The following is a 15,249-nucleotide window of genomic DNA, read 5'->3' as shown; positions in this document are numbered from 1 at the left end:
TAAACAAATGTCAACAACTAAAGTAACCATGATTTTTCTCAACATATAACCCGATAAGATAACAATAACGGTAACGAGATAAAACAGCACTAGCATGCACTATGACTCGCAATGGCAGACACGATAACCAAACAATAGCCGTAGGAGGTGGTGGTGGCAATATGGGCTGCTTGAGGTAACAAGTGGAAGGGGCACGTGACAAGAACGTAACTTAAGGATAGCATGAGGGAGAAGGCAAAATAAAATAGGTGAGCGACTCCTGCAGGGACAGGAGTATAGGGGAAATGCTTGCCTGTTAAAGCTTGCCGAGGAACATCCGGAGGACTCGTCGCATCTCACAACACCACTTCGCGATCCTATCCGGGAAGAAGCATATGCTGGAACACACAACGTATGCAAGCCTTACTACTACGGATAAAGAAGATCCAGCATGATCAAGATGATATGCATGACATGGCAAATATGATGCGGTGCAACTTATCCAATTTAAGCGGAGTCGGAACCCCGGACAAACAATTTAGAGTTGGAGTTGCATTTCTACCGTCAAATTTAAGTGGTTGTTAATCATGGCAAGAGCATGGCAAGGGTGGTCTACTTCAAAGTTAAACGAAGCGGGGAAACCATAGTCGGTATCCGAAATACTCCGCATATATGTGAGGTGAAATGCACAAACTATCACGGCACGACATGACGCGAGATGCAAACAGGTATATGAATGGCATATTCATGATCCTTACATTATTCTAATAAAAATAGATATATCATTTGTTTTATTTGGATTTGTAGTTTGAGAGTTATGTGAATAAACAGATTTATAAAAGAATAAGGATTATAACAGTGATAAGAATGGGCTGATGCTGGACCTGCAACGTTGTTGGAGAGGAGCAGCGAAACTGGGCCAGAACCTGGGCTGAAACAGCGACCGAGAGGCGCAGGCGATGGGCTGCATCGACGGATCGGAATGGCGAAAAAGGTGCGCCCAGGTGGAATTGAACCCAGCACCTCATAGTGAATATTCAGCGACCCAAACCATCTGGGCAGTGCTGCTGATCTTGTACAGAATGGAAGCAATCAGGAATTTGAATAAACGTCGCCGGAATACATGGATTAAGGAACAAAAAGGTGGAATTTGGTCCTGTAGGGATTCGAACCTGGGTGGTTCAGCAGCAGATGCAACGTGCACCCAACCTGGGCTATGACAGGTTCATGTTTTAGCAAGAGGCCGCGGTTCTTTTGACCCAACACGAAGCAGGATCGCGACCAGCTAAAAGAAGCAGAGGCGAAACTCTGTGGCTATGGCGGCGAAAGAAGGCGAGAACGGCCACGACGGTTACGGGCGAACCGGGACGAGCACGATGGTGCGCTACGTGCGCCTTGATGCAGTGAACCTGATGGTGGTGGCCCGGAATCCAAACGAGCACCGGAACGTCGCCGGCGGTGAACTCCTGTGGCGGGGAAACATGTCAACGTGGCGGAGCGATTTAGAAGGGGAGGAGGCCGGGAAGGGGACAAGGAGATGCGCATGCTCACTAGGAACACACTGATGTGGTCAGAGAGGTCGGGGGAGAACAGAGGCGGCCGGAATTCTCGCCGGAGCGCGACGGCCGGAGATAGGAATCCGCGAATTTGGCGATGATTCGAAGCGTGCGGGGACAATTCCTTGCACCAGGATGTAGAGCTCGACGAGGCGCATCTTTGGGTGTCGTCAGCTCAGCGAGGGGTGCTCATGTTCGCCGGCGCCATGGTGCACATGTGACGGTGGAGCTCGCTGTTGAAGAAGAAAAAGGGGAAAAGGGGAGGAACGGCGGCGCGCAAGAGGGAGAAGGTGCAGTTAAAAGGAGGAAGGAGTAATTGGCCTTGGGTGCTTGGTGGAGGTCGATCTGAGCCAGGGAGCTCACGCTATGTGCGTGCCTTCCAGGATGAAGACAAGGGGAAAAAGAAGGATGTCCACGTTTCCAGAAAATTGATGTTTAAAATTATGAAAAATAGTTTTTTCACGAATATCCTCCAAATAATTAATTTTGGATTTTGGTACATACGCAAAAGAGAGAGGGAGAGTTTTTTTTTATATTATAAACCCTACGAGAGAAATTAAAATAGAGTTTATTGTAAATAATTTTTGGGTTTTTGACAAAATATGCAAGGTGAGAGATGCATGATGCCATGATTATGCAAAAAGGAAAATAACAAACAAATCTAATAGGGGTGCTACCCGGGGCCGTTACAGTTTATCATTGTTCAAAATCAATCCTTTGTCCACAAATCATTTATTTGATCACAAAGTAAACCATACCTACAAGGTTCAATGGGTAATTCGATCTCCATGACTATAACACTTTGTAGACATGGGAGCCATGATCATCGTGGCCGCTTCCAGAACCATTTCCGATGATGCGCTACTCTGATCATCATGCTCAGGTTCATCAACCTCATCAAGTTCCATTGTCCTCCCACTCAAATACTTCGCTAGAAAACAATTTCTTGGAAATAAGCAAGTAACATTAACAAACACTTTTGTCTTTTACTTTATAGTGGAAAGAATTCCCAATTTGTTCTCTGGGATAACCAACAAAGACATTTATCCTATTTTGGTTGTGAACTTATTTACTTATGCTATGCATACCAAAATTTAAGAAAGGACTATTAGGGTTTATACCCATGCCATTACTCGTATGGTGTCATTTCAACGGATTATGATGATGCTCTATTCAGTGTAAAAGCGGTAGTCTCTAAAGCATAATCCACAAAAATATAATGGCGTCATATTATTTTATCTCATCATTAATCCAACAAGGTTTGGATACGTCTCTTAGATACTCCATCATCACTATGATACTCCAAGAAACGTGAGTTGTAGAATAATTTCATAACTCTCTTAGATGTTCGCTAAAACTCGTAATTCAAATATTTCCACCATGATCCAATCATAGATATTTGATTTTTCTATTACGATGATTTCCACTTCATGTTCAAATTTATTTGAATCCATTCAAATGTTTCAAACTTCTTCCTTATCGAATATATCCACATATATATACTCAATTCATTGTTGGAAGTTTTCATGAAGTAGAAGAATCTCCCGCACACAACTATGCCCAGTGAACCACATACATCATCATGTATGTTTCCACTAAGTTAGTTGCCCTTTCAACTATTGGCCTATGAACGATATTTTAGTCATTTTCTTTAGAAGAGATTTGCAAGCGCCAAACGATTCAAAAATCAAATGAATCCAAAAATCCATTTGCATGGAGTTTCTTCATGCGTTCCTTTCTAACATGACCGAAATGGCGGTTCCACAAATAAGTGGAATTCAAATCATTTGCCTTACGGCATTTTAGCGTCAGTGTTATGTATGTGTGTTTCACCATTAGGATTTATAATAAATTATCCATCGTACATGGAGTAAGGTCATAATTTGAACAACTCATTGTTTTCATTTGACCAGAGCAAAATAAAAATTATGAAGTTCTTTATTATAAATCTAAAGGGCTAGATAGAATGCCAACGACGAACATAATAACACTTTATTTTTGTTCCATACGTGCATTCCTATCATATTCCTTGTATGTCACTTAGGCCATTGTATTCTTGTATTGCGTTGGTTTGTATGACACTTCATACCAACCAATATGGTACAATTACCCAAGAATTTCATTTTGTGACCAAACTAGGAATACATTCATAACATGTATATCATCTATATACATTTGAGCTAGACTTTCTAGTCTTTACTTTCTTTCTGCCAAAAATATTTTGTAGTTTCTCTTTTAGCTTTCCTCATTCTCAGAAAAACACTTCAACATCAATAACTTCTAGGTTTGTTGGTCAAATACCAATAACCTTGAGGTTCTTACTGTGAATTTAATCATCATATGACAAGTGTTCCGGATTTCACTATTAGTAACCTTTAAATGTGATGATCAATTTCACTCATAATTTTTATCCATCAAATCATGACGACTTTCCGAGACCATGTCTGTACATGCTAGGCTCGTAAAGTTTAACCTCAATATTCGCATGTGCAAACCTGGCTTGCACCCATTGTATGTACACATAGAATCTATAACACCCGATCATCACGTGATGCTTCGAAACGATGAATCTTAACAACGGTGCATACTAAGGACGACCACTTCATGGATATGTGTAATATCCCAGGTAATGGGGTTACAAAAATAGAGGAATCAGATGTGTGCATTGCATTCATGCATAGAAAATCTGGGGAATTTTCGCGCTTTAAAGTAAAACAGTCACAGTAACTGAAGTTTCACTTGACCTTGGTGGAATTGAAGTAGCTCATCAAGTCAAGCGCTACAAACCTCAATGTGATTTTGATAAAACCTTGTTTTGGGTAGAGATGATTTGATCTAAGGGGTTAGATCAAATGGAACTAATAATCAACACAACAACACTTTACTCAATGATCAATTGCTTGATCTTATAAAAGATCATAATATGGAATTCCCTGCCATAACATATGAACCTACAATTAATTGGAAATCAAGTAACAATAATTGGGAAACCATTCTTCACTTATCTTTTCCATGTCTTAAACTAATCCTTAATCCTAACATGAACCTCATGGTGTTCATTTTACTTCATTATTGGAAACATAACAAGAAGATCAACCCTATAAATATATATCTTTCTATTCCAAGATATTATATTCAAACCATCATCTTTAAGAGAAACCTTAGGATATTATTCAAGACCTTCTCTAGAGAGAGAACCCATTTATGTTAACCATAGATATTGGTGACCACATAATTATCCTTGGAGAATAACCCTAAGTTAGTATTGAAGTCCTTCCCAAGTGAGAGAGCCCATTCATATCAATTCTAGTTTTACCTATTATGGAATAAAGGACAATATTTGAACTAAAGCATTGGGTTGTAAACCATTTCACCTTGGAGTGGTGAGATAACCAAATACCAAGTGGAATAAGACTATATCCATGACTAAGTGTAATAAGGAGTGGAATAATCCAACTAAGATAGACAATTGAATCTTTAGCTCAGTAACCTAGATAAATATTAGGAGAACACCATAAACCCTAGAATAAACCATTCCTATATGAGAGAACTCCAGCTATGGAGTTACACTCAAGATAGTTGAGGCAACACTTGGATTTGAGGGAGAGAACTATTCTTATACCCAGATGACCCTATCATCATTGTTTGAGAAGAACCCTAGCAGTATATCCCAGGCATTCTCCTGGGATATAAACTAATGAGGCAATCATAGAAGTTCTATCCTAGAAAGTAAAATAGAAGTGCTATACATTAATTGATCAAGACAATGCTTGATCATGGAACTGAGAAACCTAATTAATGAGAGATACCTTAGGAAGCCAAACCTTGATCATTATAAATTGAGTGATGATCATAAAATCTTAAGAACTTGAGGTAGAGATATTAAGAACAAGTGGATCATGCTTAATCCATGACCATGCTTTGGAGAAATAGGAGAATAATCCAAATGCTAACACTTATATGACTAGTAGATCTTATTCACACATGAAATCATAGGGGGATCACTAGTAAGCAACCCTAGGCTTATATCTTATCTTTTACTTGTGAACCATTTGGTGATCATAAGTAGAATCCTACCATACCTATATTTCATAAAATAAAGAACCTAAGAAAACCTTAGAGTAAAACTCCATATTTAATATGGAGAGAAACCATTCATCCACATGACCAAAGTTAACTATAAAAAGAACTATAATCAATGTAGTTACTTTAATGATAAATTGGGGATAATACTAGAAGTTAATTGGTAGAAGATAAAACCAATTCTCAAATCCTTAGTAATTAGAGAAGCACATAAGGTATTACGCAAGTAACCCTTATCATAGATAGGGAGATTAAACTTTAGCCAATGCAATATGGTGTCACCTCATTCATACAAACTAAAATTATATCTCAACCCTAGTTATGGTATCACTATGGTGATTACCATATAAACCTAGACCATAATTGGGAATTAAATCAATGGCCATTAGGTAAATATCACTAGAACCCTAGTATGGCATATTAATAAAATCTTATGCTTCATTTATTAAACCTGAGGAAAACCATTGTGATACATCTTATAATTAAAACCGTAAGTGTAATTATCAACCACTTATCTATTTAATTAAGACCCAACCTTGAGGAGAGTAATATCTACTCTGGGTATTGCAAAGTGTTACTAGACCATCACACTAATGTTAATTTTAATATGGGTTATCAAAAAACCTACAAAACATTAATAGAAATTGCTCACATAAAATAACATGCAAGTGATTAATTAGTCAAATAGGAACTAAGATATCACAACAACTTCAGAAATACCTTGAGAAGAAAGTATCAACTCCTACATTTCTAAATTAAATGGAATTCATAATAAAAAGGAAATCAAAGTGAAAGTATAATTCATGTATAATTGCTATTTTGAATAAGCCAACAATATGCAATATAATCCAATCCAAAATAATTGTTTCAAACGAAATAATGGTGTAATAATCATTGCATCAGATCTTAATAAAATTCACAAATGAAAGATCTGCAAAAATAAATAGAATTCAAAGATGAAATTCAAATGGGAAATATAAAACAGAAAATGAAAACAGAAAAAGGAAAAGAGGAGAAAAATCTTACCTTGGATCACCTGGCCGTGGCAGCCCAACAGGAGCCCAAGGTCCAGCCCACCTCGGCAGCCCAACAGCACGGCCCAAACCCCAGCCCGTACCCCTTCGTCCAAAATATCGAGGACGAGTTCATCCTCATCCTCTCCATCGTGCCTAGAGGACAGCACGACGGCGTGCCTGCCTTCTCCCCCTCGTTGGCGCCTCCTCCTTCCTCGACGGTGTGACGAGGCACGCACTCCAGCGCCGTATAAAGCCCAGAGACGAACACTGAACCGAGTTCCTCCCCTCTCTGCTCAAATTTCGTCCCCAAACCGAAACCCTGCCGCACCACTTCACCATTATCGCCGGCGAAGGAAGCCTCCCCGAGCACTGACGTGGTCACCATCGTCATCGCCACCCTCGACATGCCCACCGTACAGGGGGAATCGAGCCGGAACCTCCCAGAGCATCCTCACCAAGCTCGTCCTCCCGACGGCCGGAGCCATTAATTCCGGCGATACGGACCTCCATCGACCTCGTCGTCGCGTCCATCGCAACCAGGGTGAGCCGCTGACGCTCAAGCACCTCCTATCCCTCTCGATTGCTCGCTGTATCACCGCCGCGTCGTACGCCCGTGAGCACTGCCGCCGCCTCTCGCCGCCGTGCACGCTTCGGTGACCATACCGGAGCGGCGCCGTCACCATAATGTTCGCCTCGGCGTCCTCTTTCCATCAAGCATACACACAACCCCGCGGGAACCCTATCCCGCCGGCGATCGTCGCCGATTCCACCGGCAGTGAACTCCCCATGCCACCGTGGCGATTTTGACCTTGGTCAATGCCTGAGTGGCAGGTGACCTGGTCACTGGCCCACCAGTCAATGACTGTTTAGGTAGTTTAACCGGGTAGCTCTAGCATTCTCAGTTTAATTCAAATCCTATTTAATTGCTGCAACTTCAAATAAAATTAGAAAATCCAATTTAAGTCGGAAAAATATAAATGAGATATTAAAATTCTTAGAAAAGAACACTCTATCCAATAAAAATATAAAATGAAATTTTTATTTTTAATAAAAGCTCAATTATTTAATACTTGATATTTAAGCCTTTAATTTTAAATTCTAAATACAATTAAAAAATGAGAAATTTAGAAACCATTTATAAATTAAATAAAACCAATAAGCAAATAAAGAAAACATGAAAACTAATTTTCTTTATTTGCAATCCTATTAAATCTTTATTAGGGAAATTTAAACCCTAATTAATAATTACCCTAATTAGTAAATTATTTAAAAATAATAAAAGCCAAATTAAATATTATTTTTATTCCAAAGTTATTACTAACTTCAAATTTAAAATGAAGTTATTAATCTTAGAACTATATGGTAAATAGTAAACCCTAATTCCATATTGAATGGTATTACAACATTATCATTGCATGTGAAACCCTAAAACCCTAATACCATTAGGAACCCTAGTTTCATTACTTTATGTGTGAACCCTAAATTGCTTCTAACCTAAACCCTAGGTTAGAACATGTGATCATGGTACCTACTTTCAAATCATAGAACCATAGTAGCAACTAAATACTTGTCTTGGTCACATAAAATGTAAAAGACCTATCACCAATATATGGGTATTCCATATATTCGTCTTCATCAGACCTAAATAATCAAGTAGGATCAACCAAGTGCAAACCCTAGTTATTATTACCAAAACCATCATCCTTAAGTACCCATGCTTAGCATCACACCAATGTGATGAACCTCAGGTGCAACTATGCCAAATCTTGAGTGTTACCTAACCATATACCACTAAACCCTACTAGTGTTGGATACTAATCAACCATCCTATTTAGGAGCCAATTATTCTTTACTTAATAGAACCAACAGGAAAACCTAGACCATCTCAACCCTAATTGATATACTTCTTATTATTTAAGAAGTATGTTCTTCAAAAGTTATTCTTTTGAAGAAAACTAAGAGTAGCCAGCAACCCTGTCTTATAGGACCTATAAACTTTAACTATCTAGCAACAATCAGGTATACCAACCCTGATAGCAATCAAACACTAATAATTGTTTAAGACACTTATGCTTCACTAAAACCATACAAGCCTTAGTGGTTGATGAATCAAACATCCTTAGGATCCATCTACTCTCCTTACCCTAGAAACTAGTTGGAACCCATAATAAACCATAGAACTCCACAGCTCTGATTATTATACTTGTTCTTTATTAAAGAACATGTTCTTCAAAAGTTATTCTTTTGAAGTATATAATAATCAATCATTAACCATGACATATAGTGCTAAAACCAACCATTATTCATTACATGTTAGGATTATACCAAATGTTATTATTGTGTGCTATTAATGCTATTGTTTTGATATGTTGCAACACTTGTTTATGATACCATGTAACTACACCTGAATAAGAACCTTGTTTGTGAATTACTCTGAAAATACAACACACTCTAAACCAATCATATCAACTCACTAATCCTAAATCATCGGGGTTAGATCACGCTTAGAGCAACTAGTCGTCAACCCACACGACTGCGTGGGTTACCTAGTTTGAAATATATTTTTTGGATATGAAATTATATGGATTAATGGAGCCCTGAATAAACTTATGAATTGATGTATATTGAGATTTACTTGAAGAACTAATACATATGTAACACATTTTGTTTTATTCGCGGATAGAGTGAGCTTTGTAGCTTTATGCAATTAGTGCTACCAAAGTTTGCTTGATAATTAGATGAGCAGTCCGATAAGTGGTTGATAACTTAGCGAACTCGGAGAATTAGAAGAATTGTTTTGAAAATATTGGTTATATATATGTAAAATAAAGTTTGCCAACTATGTAGTCCTAGAATTTCTTAGAAAATCCTGAAAATATTTTTTAAGTATTATATTTTCTTGTAACCATGCATTAAGATAGCATCATATGTTTAATTTGATATTTTCTTCAGCTTGTGACAAAAGCTCTTGCCACAACCAAATTGATAAAAAATAGTATAAAATTCCTATGAAGTTTCTCTGCAAAGTACATTGAAATATGGATGCAATAGCGGGATGCATCAGAACATAAAATGGATTGTGGAAACATAGTATTGAGATGATTAGAGGGAACGGCTAACAAACTTGTGTTGTAGTTTCTTAATATTGGGCATAATTATTAGACAGTAGAGAGTAGCAATATGCATATGATTATTCATTCTAATTTTTCGTCAGGCATATTCATTCAATATTATTCAAGTTGATCTTATAGACATTATATAGTATTCACCGAATACTCACAAACATATTGGGTCTGTGTGCATTTTGATCAAAATAAATTGACTATAATTTTGGAAATAAAATATGATACAAATATAAATTCAATTATCAGAAAACATAGTTCAAAACAAACTTACACATATTTGGGATACAGTCCACCTCGTGTATCGTTTCTTCCCTGGATCCACCAATTACAACCTCATAGACCCTTATTTGTCGAGGTTCCTAAGATTTTTTTTTTTGCTTCTACAATATCCATTTTTCTTGATGCGATGAAGAAGTGAAGTACCCTTAACAGGTATAACTCATGACTCGTAGCATGTAGCCACACGGTCCATATAAATTTAGAAGTTTATGATCAAGTTGTTGGCATGAATCCAGACTAAACTTTCACTTTACACACCTGATTATTGTCCCTTACCATTGGCATCTCTGTAAGCAAAAAATCTGTTCATCTCCAATGTAATGTTGAGAAATATGGCCCAATCAAGTAAAGGATGTGGCATTCCAATATATGAGAGGTTGGCTTCAGTATGGCAGATTCAGCGATAGGTATTTAAAAATAAGCGTCATGCATATGCATTTTTTTGTATCAAACTGTACAACTATATTGACTTACATTACTGCAAGATTTGTCTCCATGCATCCACCAAATACTGCATGTCGAAACCAAATCTGCACGTAGAAAACAACAAATTGTCTAAGTTTGTCCTAACAAAAACTGGTGTATTTACTTCCTAAGATGCAAAACAATATAATATAATATTTCCACAGATTCTTCGCAAATGAAAACAGGAATAAAATAAAATTACTGAACATATGTCGTAATGGTTTCTCATTGATGAAGAGATGCTAAACGGTTAGAAGAAGTGCATACTGCATTCCATTAGATTGATATATGGCATTATCTAAGCAAAGCCGAGTTGCAAATTCATCATTCTCATGTACGCCACCACCGGCTCTGCATATCAGCCACAATGAACCTGTAATTCACGAAAGAAAATCCTCCGAAGAGCCGTTGAAGTAGTCTGCCCTCTGTCGCCTCCGACTCCAGGTTGGTAGGCTCGCCCATCATGCTGGCCATGCCTCCACATTTGTTTCTCTGCCACCAGCGACAAAGCAACATTGGGTGATACGATTTTCGGGCACTTATCTCCAAATCTGAAAAAGCAGAGGGTTAGGAAAAACGTACCAAACATTGGCAGGATGCAGACGCGAAGGGTGAAGATATACACAAACCCGTCTCCTGATTGATGTGAGCAAGGGTCGTGGCCACCGGGGAGAGAGGATATGCAAGGACGACCCGAACCATCTCTAGGATAATGCGTGCATTAACCAATGTCTCATAGCGGTCTAACAGTCAAATCGTATAAAACCGATATCAACCGGTAGACACTATAAGTTCACGCAGAGTTAAGTTAGAGCCTTGCTAATTTTCTTTAGCCTTGCAATTATTAAAGATTAAATTAACTTCTGGTCATCACTTCTTGTTCATTCCTTTCTAGCAGAAGGAACAATATGAAAGCACTAATACTATCTGTTGATATGGAAGTAGTACAAATGGATTCACGCTTAATTATTTATGATCTTTGCATTTCATAGAAATATAACTGTGCAAAAAATCAATCCGGGGAGATTCTTCATGTCGTCTTACCTCAATTATGCATGAAGAAATAGTAGTTTCTACCTTCACAGTGACCAACAGCTTCAGCAAAGAAAAACCTTGATCAGCAAATGAATTAAATAGTTTATCTTGGTCTAGTTAACTTGCGCCTTGAATCCCTTTATTCAAGCAATAAACCAAGGTAGCATATTTGAAAAAAGAGACAGATCTGATGCATAGATTTAACCATATACTCCAACTCCATGAAACCTGCATGTAATACGTTGATCTCAGAATTCATGAAAAAACAAATATGGATACATGTGCATCTATACCGGGGAGAATATATTACTACCTGAGTGTCAACCATATCAATGCATGGCATGAACGGTCTACCAACAAATTGGATATTTTCGTAAGTTTGTATGCACGCTGATTCCATCTGATTAAATTTAGAGATGGTAGAAGGAGGCGGAACCATGACAAGCAAAACAGCGAAAGTTGAGGAAGCGGTTGCACCGATCTACGGCGGCGACCCTGATTAATAGACAGCAACGGCGGTACGATCGCCCGATCGACGTCGATCAGTTCGGGTAGACGGAAGATCAATTGAGGAGCAGCCGTTGCAGTTACGTGGAGAGATTAATTAAAGAGTCCACGGTCCGCAAGGAGATAACCGTAAAAGGAGCATATCTAGTGTTTATCTAACGACGCGGCCGGGGCAAAACGTTTAGACTTGAGGACGTGTCAGGTATATTCGATTTCCCACCACGTTATGTACTATATCTACCTGAAAAAAAACTAAACGTGTCTATGTAACGTCTAATGGAACATTATAAATAAAGACTTTCTTAACCGATCTTAGTCATTAATTTTAGATCCGATTATCTTAATTATTCTAATGATGTGGATTAACGTGGTGTCTCGTTTGGTGCCTCCAATTAGTAAATATAAGATTGCATCTCATACTTATGCATTATTGCATCCTTGCCAATCTTTTAAACATCGTCCTTACCGGACGATGATGCTATTTCAGAAATTGGAGTTATTGCGTATCGAAGACCTTGTCTGCATAATCTTGCAGCCAAGAAAGGCAAGTTCATCACTTGCTCATGTCATTTGAGTATTTCTATCAAATTACTTGCAAAGTATTATGGTTATCACTATTGCATAAAAATCAAAACCACTACTTTCATAACTATGAATATGACTATGTGGTGGGCAATGGAACCATGGATTGTGTTGATATGGTGGAGGTTCCATTGCACGGGCTTATATCCATCTAGGATTAAACAACAAATGTCGCCGGTGATTCTTGTGCCGTAATACCCGTGTTAACCATAAGATCCGGAGTGGGACGGAGTAGTCAAAAGTGTTTCCACCTCTCGTTCATCAACGGATGCGCTTTACCGTAGACACTTGTATCTGTCAGGGCAAGCGGTTGGCTGGGGAAGCCTTAAGTCCCCACGGCATAGTCCGTAGAAACTTGTCGCTCGAAGTGCAAGCGGTTGGCTGGGGAAGCCTTAAGTCCCCACGGTATTGCGGTCTATGATGGGTTGCAGCTACCGGCGAAGGAGTTTGGTTCGATCCCAAACTGTCGTCGTGGTCGGGGTCCACCCGTGAGTGGGAATAATGGGACCGGCGAGGACCCGGGGGTCGGGGCATGCAACAAAGGGTGGGTGTTCGAGGTAGCGGAGGAACATGATTGGCTAGACCTTATACCGGGCCTCACACCAAAGGAAGTGTGGACGGGTCGCCCCGGTTGGCACCAAGGTTAAGATCTCTTATGGGTAAAGCAACACACCTCTCGCGAGTGTAAAGAACCGTGACCTGTCACTCCTCGTTCCGGGATATGGAACTGCGAACGCGTCCGGAAAGGAGCTCCATGAAGTTCTAGTAAACCGGTGAAGGCTGACGGACATAGTTCTTCTAAATAAAAGCAACCTTTTTAAGAAATGGTTATGAAAACCTGCATTGGTATTAGACTTTCTGGTCTAATATCGTAGCTAGTGCATTAAACACCTCTTTCCTATAATGAACTTGTTGAGTACGCTCGTACTCATTCCACTCTTAAATCCCCTGCTTAGATATGGAGGCATCGAAGGAGGATCTACAGTGCAACTCGAAGGCCGAGGAGTCAACAACTACTTCACGAGACAGGACCCTGTCAGAGGAGCCAAATACCACATCCAACAAGGAGAAAACCTAGTTTAGTCATAGAAGGGAACTAGCTTCCTAAACCTAGCTCCTATTTAGCTAGAGTCTATTCTTAGCCTCTCGTAGTTAGTGAAGTACTCTACAAATAGAGTTCGTGATAAGACTAGACTACGAGTCGTTCTTCTGGAGTTATCTGCAGTTTTACCTCATTGTAAAGTAGAAGGCTGTGCTGATCTTATGTAATAGAGTCAATGTTGTAATTCTATAGACATACCTTGGACCCGCATATGTTTCGTTGTACCACTCGAGCGATATAATACTAGTGGAACGGTGTTTCATTGGTGTTATATCGGACTTGCATACTACACCATGCAAGTGGTATGCCGGGTCACCACAGCTTGGTATCAGAGCAAATGCTTTGACCTTAGGATTAAAACCCTTTAAAGGAGACCTATAGGATTGGTAGTGTCTATAGGAAGTTGTCTTAGGTGAACCAAATTTTTTTTTTATGACTTGAGATGGATATTCACTTGAGAATAATCTTGACACACTTGAGTCAACATTTCTTACCTATCTTTCCTAAGTAAAGTTAGTTAGCTAATCCCAAATATGTAGGACACCATTAAGTCTCTAAACAATAGATGAGTAGATCACAGTTGGTATACAATACCTGGTAGTCCAAAGAGAGGATACAACCATAAGGAAGTTATCCTATTGGAAGATGTGTACCAACACATGTTATAGCTAAGTAAGAATTACTCAGACCTGTACTAGAAGTAATATCAAGTGATTAAGAAATCCTAATAGAAGATGTAGACCAAGATAAGTAATGAATAAGTAAAATTATCTAGACATATGAAACAATTGATAGTAAGTGATAAATATGAGTTATATAAGGTAGTATAGACCATGATGAGTTAATCATGGGAGGTAAGGAAGAGAGATAGGAATAAAACTTGTCTACCTACATGGTAGAGTTGTTAATCATGTATGATTCACCTGAGAATCGTTATGTGAGGGACTAGAACATCATAAATACTTAGAAGGAGTACAATAAGAAGTCAGGTCCTCAACAATAGTGCAAGATTTGTGTTCCGAAACCATGGGAACTGTGTCAAGCACATTAGAACCCTAGCCACATGGTAGAAACATCTGGAAGAATAGGAGCTATATACCAATAGTTACGTGATTAAAGTAGCTATGTTAGAAATCAGGGATATCATGTGAGGTAGACCTCAACAAAATAGAAGTTAATTTAGTACTTCCAAAGGAAATTAAGTTAACCTTAATTATCCTAGACCACTTTGTTTCAAGTTTATCTCATTGCAAATGTGCAAATAAGGTAAAGGTTGAGACAAATAGTAGAATTCCCTATATTCGTGCTAAGTATCACGATATAAACCTATATTATGTGGTGTTGTATACTACACATCAGAGCCTGATGTTTAGAGATGTCTTACTCAACAATCATATTCAGGCCTATGATGATGTGTATTATAAGCACAAAGCTGAATCTTCTTGGATTTTATTGGATTTTCATTGTTTGACTAGATCCATACATGAAGTTTGACTTTGGTATGCAAATGCATGTTGCTA

General features: G+C 38.7%; 1 long non-coding RNA gene across 1 annotated transcript; it reads right to left on the bottom strand.

The window, feature by feature from the left end:
• Window positions 1-329: 329 nt before the first annotated feature.
• LOC124681750 lies at window positions 330-1,828 on the bottom strand. Its single transcript, XR_006996010.1, has 4 exons — window positions 1,531-1,828; window positions 1,152-1,445; window positions 864-1,046; window positions 330-377 (listed from the first exon to the last, which is right to left on the bottom strand). It is a non-coding gene; the product is annotated as an uncharacterized LOC124681750 (long non-coding RNA).
• Between the last annotated feature and the right edge of the window lie 13,421 nt (window positions 1,829-15,249).

Source organism: Lolium rigidum, unplaced genomic scaffold, assembly GCF_022539505.1.
Source record: "Lolium rigidum isolate FL_2022 unplaced genomic scaffold, APGP_CSIRO_Lrig_0.1 contig_55154_1, whole genome shotgun sequence".
Lineage (NCBI taxonomy): Eukaryota > Viridiplantae > Streptophyta > Magnoliopsida > Poales > Poaceae > Lolium > Lolium rigidum.
This window is presented reverse-complemented; position numbering and strand designations above follow the sequence as displayed.